At 32.6% G+C, this 13,590-nt stretch overlaps 1 protein-coding gene across 1 annotated transcript in view; it reads right to left on the bottom strand.

Moving 5' to 3' along the window:
• Window positions 1-12,427: 12,427 nt before the first annotated feature.
• LOC137618275 (ribokinase) overlaps window positions 12,428-13,590 on the bottom strand; it is a 39,750-nt gene continuing 38,587 nt past the window's right edge. Inside the window, exon 9 of the transcript XR_011039761.1 lies at window positions 12,428-13,507. The gene's annotated coding sequence lies outside the window, so the exon portion shown is untranslated. The remainder of the gene's footprint in view (window positions 13,508-13,590) is intronic.

The raw sequence follows: 13,590 nt of genomic DNA on the forward strand, positions 1-13,590 counted from the left end.
GTAACACACTTAAAAATCGCATTTTTCCTTTGCTACAGAAACAGCCAAAATCCTCGAAATCTAACGAAACAAGCAACTAATAAACTTATTTTTATTTTAATTCTGGTTGGATACTGAAGGAAACATAAGGTACAGATATTAACACATTCGTAAGAAATCTACATTATTGTTATTGTTTTTATTTGTTCGACTTATGTTCTATTGACATAAATAAGCAAGATTATCTTTGTCTCTTTGACCAAATTCATTTATTATTATAGCAATAACTCAAGCGAAGAGGGCTAAGTGTACGTGGATAATTGGTGCTCTGTTAAAAAGTAAAATAGTCAAGGGAGTCAATTGGTCTATCCAACACTGGTTGGATTTACTCGGTCGAACGCGGTTCGACAGACAAATGTTTGAAGTGATTCTCGAACATGTGTGAATGGTTTATTCGGTTGTCGAACACGCTCGTCGAACAGTTCGAAGAAAGTCTGTTCTTGCTTGACTTTTGTGGGCGGGGCTTCACTGCCCATAAACCTTATGCCTTTGTGGCTGACTCCAACGCTTCGAACTGTTTGACAAGCAGGTTTGTCAACCGGGTTCGACAACAGTTCGATCGTGTTAAACCTGCTTTACATAAATGTGTAGCAGCTATACCACCTCATTATTATTATCATTACTTGCTAAGCTACAACCCTAGTTGGAAAAGCAGGATGGTATAAGCCCAAGGGCTCCAACAAGGAAAAATTAGCCCAGTGAGGAAAGGAAATACGAAACACTACAAGAGAAGTTTAAGAACAATGATGTCAAAATAAATCTTTCATATATAAATTATAAAAACTTGAAAATGATCAGAGGATGAAACTTCAATATAACAATAAGAAAAGAAACAAGATAGAATAGTGTGACCGAGTGCAGACATATTATCAAAACTCAAAACGGTAGTTTTTATAACCTATTAAGAATTTGCTACTATCAATTTTAAACAAAACAAAATATAAATGAATAAAGAACTTATTTTCTAAACCTTCGTGTTGTATAACATCAATTATAGCAGTCAGCGAAAATATGAACTAAAGCAAGGTTCTACATCAAGTGTATTACTAACTTGTTTTGGGTTTAAATCCAACCCTCTACTGAAGTCGAGTGAACTACTTCTCGGGCGGGTCCATATTAATCATCTAACGAAACATTTTCATTATAACTTATACAATTCTTTGATTGTATCATCTTCCAAATCAAGACTGTTGAATCGGCAGAACTTCAAAAGTTCAAAGTTGGAGCAAATGCTTTTTTATTGACCAGGCGGACATGAGTCTTTTTATAGTTTATATATGACATATTTATTTTTGACGTTGTTAATAATTTATATATGACATATCTCTTTTGACATTACTTTTTTTAGAATGATTTATTGTTGATTTGTTCTCTTCAGTTATTTATTTCCTTATTTCCTTTCCTCACTGGGCTATTTTTCCCTATTGGAGCCCCTGGGCTTATAGCATCTTGCTTTTCCAATTAGGGTTGTAGCTTGGATAGTAATAATAATAATAATATGATCTTGTGAAAAGTAATGTCTTTAGTTTCTTCTTAAATTCAATTGCTCCCTTTAGGTCCTTCATAAAAAAATTCTAAACTCAGCAAAATACCAGGTGGACAATTGGTTTCAGATTTTGTCGTGTTGCTATTTTGGAATTATGATATTATGGAATTTTATATAAAAAAATAATAATAAATGATACTAGCAGAAAAGATAACAGGGAAACTATGTCAAATTCGCTAAGAGGTTAAAGAGGGTAGTTTTTGAAAGTTTTTTAAATAGAGTTGACGAAATATACCACCATGTCGTCACTTGTAAGGGGTATGAGAGAGAGAGAGAGAGAGAGAGAGAGAGAGAGAGAGAGAGAGAGAGAGAGAGTCATTTACATGCATACTAATTGAAGAAACTAATATTATTATCATTACTAGCTAAGTCAAAACCCTAGTTGGAAAAGCCAGATGCTATAAACCCAAGGGCCCACCAGGAAAAAACACCCCAGTGAGGAAAGGACATAAGAAAATAAATAAACGATATGAGAAATAATGAACAATTAAAATAAAACATTTTAAAAACAGTAACATCAAAAAAGATATTTCCAATATAAACTACAAAAAGATACTTATGTCAGCCTGTTCAACATAAAAACATTTGCTACAAGTTTGAAATTTTGATGATATACGAATCGCAAAATTATACCGATAGTGGTCTAATGATTTTGGGCCAAAGAAACCTGTAACTTAACCAGCACTACAGGCGAGACTAATACGGTCATGTTCAATTCTTACTAAAAATAATCAAAATTCATATATATATATATATATATATATATATATATAAAACCTGTCAATCATATTTCTAATGATTTCCAGTTAAAATGTCTTACAATTCACACGCACACACACACACACACATATATATATATATATATATATATATATATATATATATATATATATATATATATATATATATATATATATATATATATATATGTATATATATATATACATATATATATATATATATATATATATATATATATATATAAAACCTGTCAATCATATTTCTAATGATTTCCTACTAAAATGTCTTACAATTCTTAAAGATTGATGTCCTGTTAATATCAGCATAACAAAAACCAGCGAGTTCCTTGGTATGCCTTATAATTCATACAAATCCTCTGCCATTAAAAACAATGATTTTTCGATAACATAATCAGAATTATTCGAGAAATTTAATATAAACACTTCAACTGTAATGAAAGTACGTCAAATTATTTGGCTCATTCGTAAAAACTAAAACGTTATAAATTTTATTGAGTTTCGATTGACTATTCCTCTGGAAAATATGAGGTTGGGCTCAAGATAAATAGAAGAAAGAGAGAGATGATGAGAACGGAATATGCAATGGAAGATGAAATATCATTGGAAGTAGAAAGAATTAATGAGGTAGAATCATTTAAGTATTTAAGGACTATGCTCTCCAATGCAGGGTCATTTGAATTGGAGTTTGGTTAAAGATTAAAAAATACAAACCAGACATTGGCTAAGTAAAATTTGGAAATCAAATGGCATGAAATTACATATAAAAATCAGACTATATATAAGAGTTTAGTTCACGAAACATTTAACTAGGCTCCACACAGCACTATAAGAGTTGGAAGACTCAGGCCTACATGGCTGAGAGCTATGAACCGTGAAGTGGGCGATGATGAGCGGAGAAGTATTGATTTAAAAGCTCAAGATGGAGACGACTGACGAAATCTAATCGAGGCCCTTTGCGTCAATAGGCGTAGGAGGAGATGATGATATTATGTACTACCAAATCAAAGTAAGCTCCAATTAAGGGGCACTCAGTAGAGCACAGACTTCTGCCGCAGCAGCTTATTTCTAGACATTTTGCTCGACTTTCACCATGACCTTGATATGTATTAATTGGTGTGGATTTACACACACTCAAATATGAACCAGGTTTAAAGTCTCTGCGACAATGATGTCCAAACTTATGCCTGATTACGTGAATTAGACATTTTGCTTGACCGTGACCTTGACCTTCCAAAATTTAATAATTTCCAGCTATTTACATAAGAGTTAATTCATTACTCTATGATTAAAATTGTGGCCAGGAAGCTGTTCACAAACAACCACAAATTACAAACACACACAGGGGTGAAAACATAACCTCCTTCCAACTTCGTTGTCAGAGGTAATTAACAGTAGAAAGTCTATAAATTGGTTCGTGTTATACTTTAATTCAAATATCGCAGGAATATAGCCTAATTTGAAAACCATAGAAAGTTCATATTCTCGATCGTTGTATATTTCAATAGATATCGTAGGAATATATTCTGAAAAAATATATATTATGCAATTTTTTACAAATCCATTTTATCTGTAAGCAAGTGTTATGCTTAAATGTATGACTATTCCTTTCAGAAATGTATTGTGTTTTCATACTCAAAGTTCAAATGGTTGGTAGCGATTACCGCCTAACCTTGTAAGTCATTTAAGATATTTATTCGTTACTGCTCTTAAAATATTTTATTTTTCCTTGTTTCCTTTCCTCACTGGGCTGTTTTCCCTGTTGGAGCCCTGGGCTTAGTGTAACCTGCTTTTCCAAGTAGGGTCGTACCTTAGCAATTAATGATAATAATAAAAATAGTTAAATACCTTCACACCTTTCTAACTAACCTGAATTGAAACATATATTTGCTAATAATGCGCCAATGCCCTCTGCATCCCGAAAAGGAATAAAATCTATTATTAATCATGGTTTTTTATACTAAATCATCACCTGCCTTGGCTCGGTACTTCCTAAAATCCCCAAACGTTGGCCTCGCATTTATTCCCGTCCTTAATCTTAGGGCCTTGAATCTGTAAGCCTTATATTTAACCATAAATTTCATTTTAACCTCAAATCAAATAGAAATTAAGGAGGACTGTAAAAAGCCCAATTTTGCTAAAATAAAATCACGCAAATAACGGTCTTTGCCAGCAAACGGGGTTAGCAAAATCACTATCGATAGCTATCAAAAAAATTGCTGCTTATAATCATCATTACTATACTAGGCCCCACTATTCATTGTTATTTCTCTTCCTCTTGTTTTTTAATATTTTATATATGAAAGATTTATTTCAATATTGTTACCGTTCTTAAAATATCTTATTTTAATTGCTAATTATTTTGCTTGTAGTTTATTTATTTCCTTTCCTCACTGGGCTATTTTCCCTGTTGGAGCCCTTGGGCTTAAAGTATCCTGCTTTTCCAACTAGGATTGTAGCTAAGTAATAATAATAACAACAACAATAACAATAACAATAATAATAATAATAATAATAATAATAGCCAAGCTACAGCCCTTGTTGGGGAAGCAGGATGCTGTAAGCCCAAGGGACACCAACATGGAAAAATAGCCTAGTGGGGAAAGGAAATAAGGAAATAAAACTACATAAGTAATGAATAATCAACATAAAATATTTTAATTCCAGTAATGACTTATCCGATATGCCACAGATTAAGTACTGAAATTACCCTTGAGTAATTTTGAATAATTATTTTAAATGGATTTATCTCAATGCACATATCTAAAACACTGTACCCTTGCTTACAAGAATTCGTGATAATAGTCTTTAATATTCCTCCCACGGTTGGGATTGGAAATGGAATATTATGAGTCAAGGTTAATATTAAATGCTTTAATTACTAGCGAAGCTGGAATTAAAAAAAACCGATTTATTGAGGATACTGATAAAACTGGAGTTACCATGCTAACATACAATGATTCTTTCCATAATAAAAACTAAGTAATTTGATAATGTGAATTTGATAACAAAAAGTGCAATTGCTGCGTGATACATTATTACTTAAGAGTAAATAACAAACTGATGTAGTAGGCCAGAAAACAGGGTTCTAGTGTCGTTTAGGTATTATTGTACTGTATTACAGGGTAATGTAACCTAGGGAAAAAACTACTTTTTTCTATAGAAAAATGTCTCTCTGCGAAAATGACACTCGTTCCTGTCGCAAATTAATAATTTCAGAATTATATATATATATATATATATATATATATATATATATATATATATATATATTATGGAGCCTTTGTTGGGTGACGGCCAGATCCATTTTCAGGTAAATTTTTACATTAAAACAATAGTAATTTCGGCAAAAAAAAATTGGAACATGATGTAATTATAGGTGTTTTGAACGTTTCCGATGCTCTAGAATGTCGCAAAAAGACCGGTTTTGAGCTACTTTACCTTGAATTTCAAACACCCCAAAAAGGCACTAAAATCACGAAAAAAAGGAAATCACGAGCAACACGGGTAAAAGGCATTTTTAACGTGCAACCCCCCCCCCCCTCCCCACTGTAAATGACGGCAAATGGTGCTTTTTCATCATGGGATTACAGATTCCAACTACCCAAAAAACACTAAGTTCACAAAGAAATTCGTAATGACGAGAAAACACGAGAAAACGGCATTCTTACAGAACCCCCCCCCCCCCTTTCCCACTGAAAATGTCGTCAAATGGCTGTTTTTCATATTCCAACAACCGAAAAATGCACTAAGTTCACTGTTCACATAATATCGAGAAAACACGAGATACCAGTTCCGACACAAGCATTAAAATAAAACACGACTTGAACTGATCTCACCATTGGTTACACTATACTGTACCGTTACACGTGATTTCGATGGCGGCCATTGTACACACACTTCTAAAAAAATACGTCGTTCCAGTAACGAGGTCACGGTAGGAAAGAAGGTACAAGAAGCCCAATTTAAATCTCTTGGTGGGGTCGGCAGGTAGGCAGGAAGGTGTCGGCCAATCAAAACATCCGGGGGTTAGTTTTAATTGGTTTATTTGGGGACAAAGGCGTGACCTGGCCGAGAATTTGCATGCGATTGGCCCAATTTAAATCTCTTGGTAGTGTAGGCCTATCAAAACAAAAACACTCGGCGCGTGCGTGAAAAAAAGGAATTTGAAAGCTAAATATGAATAAATGTTTTTTATCATAATGACTGTTATGTTTATTATACTAGAATAAGAGGAAAACGAAAGAATTTAATGAGTAAATAAATAAAGTACCCCAATTTAAATCTCTTGGTGGGGTCGGCAGGTAGGTAGGAAGGTGTCGGCCAATCAAAACATCCGGGGGATAGTTTTAATTGGTTTATTTGGGGACAAAGGCGTGACACTCAGCGAGTGCGAGAAAAAACTAAAAGCTAAATATGAATAAATGATATTTTTATCGTAATGGCTGTTATGTTTAATATAGTAGAATCAGTGGAAAACGAAATGAATAAATAAACCATGAAATAAGCAAGGCCATACTTGCGTAGGTTATACTTGCGTACCCAAAATGCAACCTTGGGGAGCCGATGAATGGTAAGTAGAGCAGTTATTACTACGACTACTACTACTACTACCAAGAAAGAGCAAACTGTGAGGAGCTTCCCGTGGCATGGGTCAGACCAAACGGAACTTAGGAAAATTTACGACGTAAGCTAAACGATTTCTTTTATTATCACGTGTAATAAGATCTGAGCGATTTATTTTTAAGGTTTTAAACTCGTGTACTACTAGTAATCAATTGAACTGTGATGTTTAAAATCGTTATGAAACAAAAGGGATAATCTAAAATAAAACCCGTTTTCATTCATAGAAAATGGGAATATTATAAAGTGGGGTGGACTGTGGCCGTCATTCTAAAATCGAGTTCGTAGAAAACTGGAATATTCTGAACTGTGGCCATCGTTCTAAAAACGATTTTGGCAGGAGAAGCTAACTTAAAAAACCCACCTAACCTATGCTAAAAGCCGTATCCTTACCCAGGGGGCTTCGCCCCCCCCCGGACCTATATATATCCACCAATAATGGGGGACTCCCAGTGGGAACTCGGGGTTTTGGGTGGGGAAAACATACTGGGGAAACGGTATATAATGGTAAAACAACCCTTTTCTTCTCTATACATTACGTTCTTGGATGTATAATAAACCGATGAAACATTTTGGATGTATAATAAACCAATGAAACATTTTGGATGTATAATAAACCGATGAAACAGTCTTTAAAGTTCAAGTTACAAGGTCCATAGACACTAAATAAAAGGTTTTCTAAGCCTGACACAATCATGGATGTTAGTCCACCACTTGCTACAACGTTAAAAATGGTTATAATTCAATAATTTCACTTTAAAAGCTCGCCATCATTACCTGTGTTTGTGTAGGTAACTTTCCCTTTTATTATCAAAGTATAATATTTACTTTACCTTTATCAATTTGGTATTATAATCCAGGAAAGTTCTCGGTTGTTCACAAAATTCACTTTGTAAATGACACCAGCGAGGTTTGTTTATGTCACGTGACTATCACTATGACGTCATAGATATTCATCTTCTATTTTTCTATTTTTTTTTTCTTTTACTTAAAGTTTAGTCAATTATTTAAAATAGAAAATAAGAGAGAATTGTGCAATTTAGCAAAATTCATAATAATAATAATAATGGAACAATTTTGGTTATATATTAGTTTTTTATCTAGTCCATATGGGCTCATGTTCCCATTATACATGGCATATATGGGTATACGGATGTACAGTATTATATAGATATGTGAATAGAAGTAGTTTTGCTTGTTTTTACTGCCATCTTGTACTGTCAAATTATAATTTTGTATATTTTGTAATGTACTCTCAAACCCTGAGAGGGGTTGCTAGAGTTAATAAAAATTCTTAAATTCTTAAATCATTAAATCCTTTAGTTATGGTAAGCAGCTCTTCTAGGAGAAGGACACTCCAAAATCAAACCATTGTTCTCTATTCTTGGGTAGTGCCATAGCCTCTGTACCATGGTCTTACACTGCCTTGGGTTAGAGTTCTCTTGCTTGAGGGTACACTCGGGCACACTTTTCTATCAAGTTCCTCTTCCTCTTGTTCTGTTAAAGTTTTTATAGTTTAAATAGGAAATATTTATTTCAATATTGTTACTATTCCTAAAATATTCTATTTTTCCTTATTTCCTTTCCTCACTGGGCTATTTTCCCTGTTGGGGCCCCTGGGCTTATAGTATTCTGCTTTTCCAACTAGGGTTGTAGCTCAGCATTTAATAATAATAATAATAATAATAATGCATTTTTTTCCGTTCAACAATTTTGGGAAGTTGGTGAATTTCGCGTTTCATTTGTTCGAAAGAGATTCTATATATAAACCGTATAATTAGCAGTCTAATGACGCAAACATTTATCCAGTAGAGAACGATGAAGCATTAATATATAGGACCAAAATTTTTAAATTAATTATCTCTACAAAGGCAAAAGGTTGATATAAACGATTTATAATTTCTAAAATTAATGACATAATGCATCTAAAATGATAACTGTAAATTTCCTTATAAAAAGGATTGGCCTTTCATAACCATTGCTAGGAAAGTACTTATTAAATTTCATAAATCACAAAATATTGACTAAACAATTACGTCTTAAACAATTACTTAGATTTCATATAACAAGTCAATCCTAACGAATTATATTGCCATGATATAGATTATAATCTTTGATAAGGGAAAAAAAACATGCTTTTATTATATCGTAAACACAGGATTGGGAACGTTTTCTTAGGAAGAAAAACATAATTTAACTAGAATGTAAACACATTACCAGGAACGTTTTCTTTGGAAGAAAAACACTTTGATCATAATGTAAACACAAAACCTTGAACGTTTACTTTGGAAGAAAAACATAATTTAACCATAATGTAAACACAAAACCGGGAACGTTTACTTTGAAAGAAAAACATACTTTAACTACAAAGTAAACACAAAACCGGGAACGTTTACTTTGGAAGAAAAGCATAATTTAACCACAATGTAAAAACATTACCAGGAACGTTTTCTTTGGAATAAAAACACACTTTGACCATAATGTAAACACAAAACCGGGAACGTTTACTTTGGAAGAAAAGCATACTTTAACCATAATGTAAACACATAACCGGGAACGTTTTCTTTGGAAGAAAAGCATACTTTAACCACAATGTAAACACAAAACCAGGAACGTTTACTTTGGAAGAAAAACATGCTTTAACCACAATGTAAACACATAACTGGGAACGTTTTCTTTGGAAGAAAAGCATAATTTAACCATAATGTAAACACAAGACCGGGAATGTTCTCTTGAAAAAATAAAACGTTTACCATATTGTAAACACAGGAAAGGGAACGTTTCCTTTGAAAACAAATCTAATAACCGTATGAAACATCCTCTTCTCGTATAGTAATAAAGTATCAAATATTGCCAAAACATATTCCATATATATCATTTGTTTATTATAAACAAACGAGTGAATTTATAAATAAAATATTTTAGATTAACCAAACGTTACTTCCTGAACGTATCCAGTGGAGTTCTATTTACATTAGTCTACGCTTTTAATTGTAAAAGAAAACTGTACGTTGATTTTTAGTTTAAAAGAAAACTGTATTTAATGGGTACTGATCTAAATTTACTTGTGATTTCTTTTAGTCTATGTATTTCTGTTTCAAGAGTATATTAGTAAATTTTATAAATTAATAGGCAAGAGATATATGTAATTGGTTGTGACAGGTGTAATATTTCTTGTTACTTGTTAAATTGATTTCATTTAAGGGGAAAAAATATGTTTGTCAATATTTTATGACGTACAAATAAATTGAGTCTTTTCAAGAGGGCTTATTAAATTTTGAGTGAAAAATATTATTATCAGGTTATACACCTATGTGATATAATTTAAAACGCGATTTGCAGGTAGAATAAAGAATATATAGGGCTAAACAGTGAGATTATAGTCCATGCTAAAAAGTATATATCAATAAATCGTAAATGAACTAGCATTGGGAATTTTCTTAACATTCATATTTCCAGATTAGCCAAAGGTGTTTATATAGAATAAAAAGTTATTTATAATATATACTCTAAAATATCAATGTGTAGGCCTAATCAATTTAATAATTAAGTCCATCTCCCCTTACATCTAGACTAGTAGTTCGATTTGATTAATGTAGCTGATCTTTATGACCTAGTGTTGGGGCTGGAAGACCATTCAGAGCCAAGAAGCAAGTGTCACTTATTACTACTAGTTAAGATACAATCATAGTTGGAAAAGTAGGATACTATAAGCCAAAGAACTCCTACAGGGAAAAATAGTGCATTGAGTTAAGGAAATAAACTATATGATAATATGAGAAGTAATGAATAAAGAATACGAAACACCTTTAGATCAGCAACAATATTAAAATAAATCTGTTATATATAAACTATGAAGAGAGACCTATGTTAAGGGGTTGGACAGCTTGACTAAATCTTCACAATACAATTAACGAAAGACTTTTCATTAAATATAATTCTATTTAAAAAGTATATATTTCTTTAGTAATTTAACCTAAACTATTTTAAATTATATAAGTTATGAATTGTTCCCCCCCAAAGAAGAGTAAGAAATTTTCCTTTCTTTTCCAGACCTGTTGGAAACGGGTACACACACCGAACAGCTGATTGGCATGACATGTCTCGGGGAGTGCAATAGTAGAAACAATCAAATGCTCAGCATAGGAGACTGCCATAGCCTGACCGACTGAAGGAAGATCATCATCTCATTATCATTTCCTCCTATGGCTATTGACGCAAAGGGCCTCACTGAAGGAAGAAGCTTATGCAAATTATTTGACCTTCAAAAATTCCATGATCATACAATTAAAATGTTCTGATATATGTAATTCCACATTATACTATCTTCATTGACAGTGACATAACCACATTGCATTCTGCAGAAAATTTTGTCTTAATAAATAAGAAAGACCTACCTTATTATTCTTGAAAAAAAAAAGAATAAAAAACAAACAAAATTTTCATTGTACAAGAAATACATGTAGCCACTCGAGGCTGCAGTTAAAATTGAATAAGATTGATTGATTGATTTGAAGTTTTCTGGCATCCTGACATCTAAGGTAATTGACGTTGATATCATTTATTACAAATAAAGAATAAAAGAATAGTCAATAACAATCATAACAGCAAAGATGTCATTATAAAAGTTAAATGGCTTTCAGAAGACCTGCTTCCGAAATAAAACTAAAAATACAGCTAGCATAGTACGACACATCAAGTTATAGAATCTTGCCACTGTCAAGGGTACCAGTTAAATCATACATAAATATACTAAGGCACTTCCCCCAATTTTGGGGGGCAGCCGACATCAACAAATGAAACAAAACAAAAAAGGGTACCTCTACTCTCTACGTTCCTCCAGCCTAACAAGGGCTCAACCGAGTTCAGCTGGTACTGCTAGGGTGCCACAACCCATCCTCTCACATTATCCACCACACGGGGGCATATAAAAATTAGAATAGCGCCAACGTTAATCCTGCGTGTCGTAAGAGGCGACTAAAAGGGACGGGACGAGGGGGCTGGGAACCCCCTCTCCTGTATCTACATCCTGTGAGACAGCAACAAAGAGACCAGTTAAATGAAAAGTCAAAATAGTGGCAGCTAGGAGGGGACAATTTACAAAAACATTTTTGTTTACCAGCGCCTTTTTCTGGCTGGAATAAAGGATTGTACATGTCAAGGCTAAAATTTCTTTAATTTTTCTACTTAGTCGAGGACTTCAATAAAGAATTACTAGCACACGAGCTCCGGGAAGTTTCATTGACATACAGTATTGCAGTAATAATAATCATTATCAAACCAGGAATAAAAAAAGTAACATTTTAAACTTCCAAATCCTCTACTATAATAGAATATTTTATTTAACACAAATACAAAATATAAAACATTCATATAATAACAAGTCTTATAAAAATCCCACAACGAATCATATTCTGGAACACCGCCATGTCAAGCGAGTTTAGTTCATAGTAGGCAAAAATTTGTACTAACATATATAAAATAATCTTCTTTATAAAATTATTCAACAAGTAAAAATAGGCTTTATTGACTGTTCCCTCTTTAAAGGAAAACCATAATACAAACTAGAAAAAGTTATAATGTCATGAGCAGATTTAATAATCTATTTCCGTAACTAAGAGACCTTGACTTGCAGTCAAATACAACAGTGTATTACAGTATTAAAGATAAACTGATCCAATATTAATGCATACTGCGTACTGCATAAAACACATACTGTATCTGATGCATGGATAAAAATTGAGCAATATTATCCTTGCTGATGTCTACAAAGAATATGGAACCTGATGATACAGAGATTTGTCTCACTTCAAGTCAATTTCATTCTTGTTGAGCAAATCATATAGTTTCATCTTTTTAACGGGAAGTGGCAAAACATTAGAGGGTTACAATATGGGTTTCTTGTACTAAAATTAATGCTTATGATATTGCTTCTTTTTGTTATCGGTATTAAAGCAATTATTTCCCACCCTAAAAATGTTTTAACCCTTAACATGTGGTCCCCTTTGCTTACTAAACGTAAATAAAACAAAGTTACAATTGTTTTTAAATCATTCTATAAATGACATTAATTAATAAATGGAAATAAAGGATTTCAATAATAATATTTGTCACAATAAATGATAAAAGTTGTGATTTCTTCATTAACATTTAAATCCAGGAATACATTACTATAGTAATGATCAAGGTTCATAAGTTGTGAGTGAAAAGGTAAATATTAAATCACTTTTTGAAATAAACTACAATGTAAGATCACTGGCCAGAATGGCATTAAAAAATCTCCAATAAACAATTTAATTAGAATCTACAATTTACATCAGGTAATTATAATCATTGTTCCTTGAATAAAGGATCCTAAGACACAATCAGAGTTACTGTACTATTAAAATCAAGGCAACATACTTCAAGTTTCCAATTATATAAATATGAATATGTAAATGTTATAAGTATATTATGCACCTGTACCTAACCTCAATGTCATAAGAGCCATATACTGTACTTATTAAAAAAAAAATTAAATTCAAGTTCCAATTTCTTAACCCTTTTACCCCCAAAGGACGTACCGGTACGTTTCACAAAACTCATCCCTTTACCCCCATGGACGCACCGGTACGTCCTTGCAAA

The sequence above is a fragment of the Palaemon carinicauda genome, chromosome 24 (assembly GCF_036898095.1).
Source record: "Palaemon carinicauda isolate YSFRI2023 chromosome 24, ASM3689809v2, whole genome shotgun sequence".
Classification (NCBI taxonomy): Eukaryota; Metazoa; Arthropoda; class Malacostraca; order Decapoda; family Palaemonidae; genus Palaemon; species Palaemon carinicauda.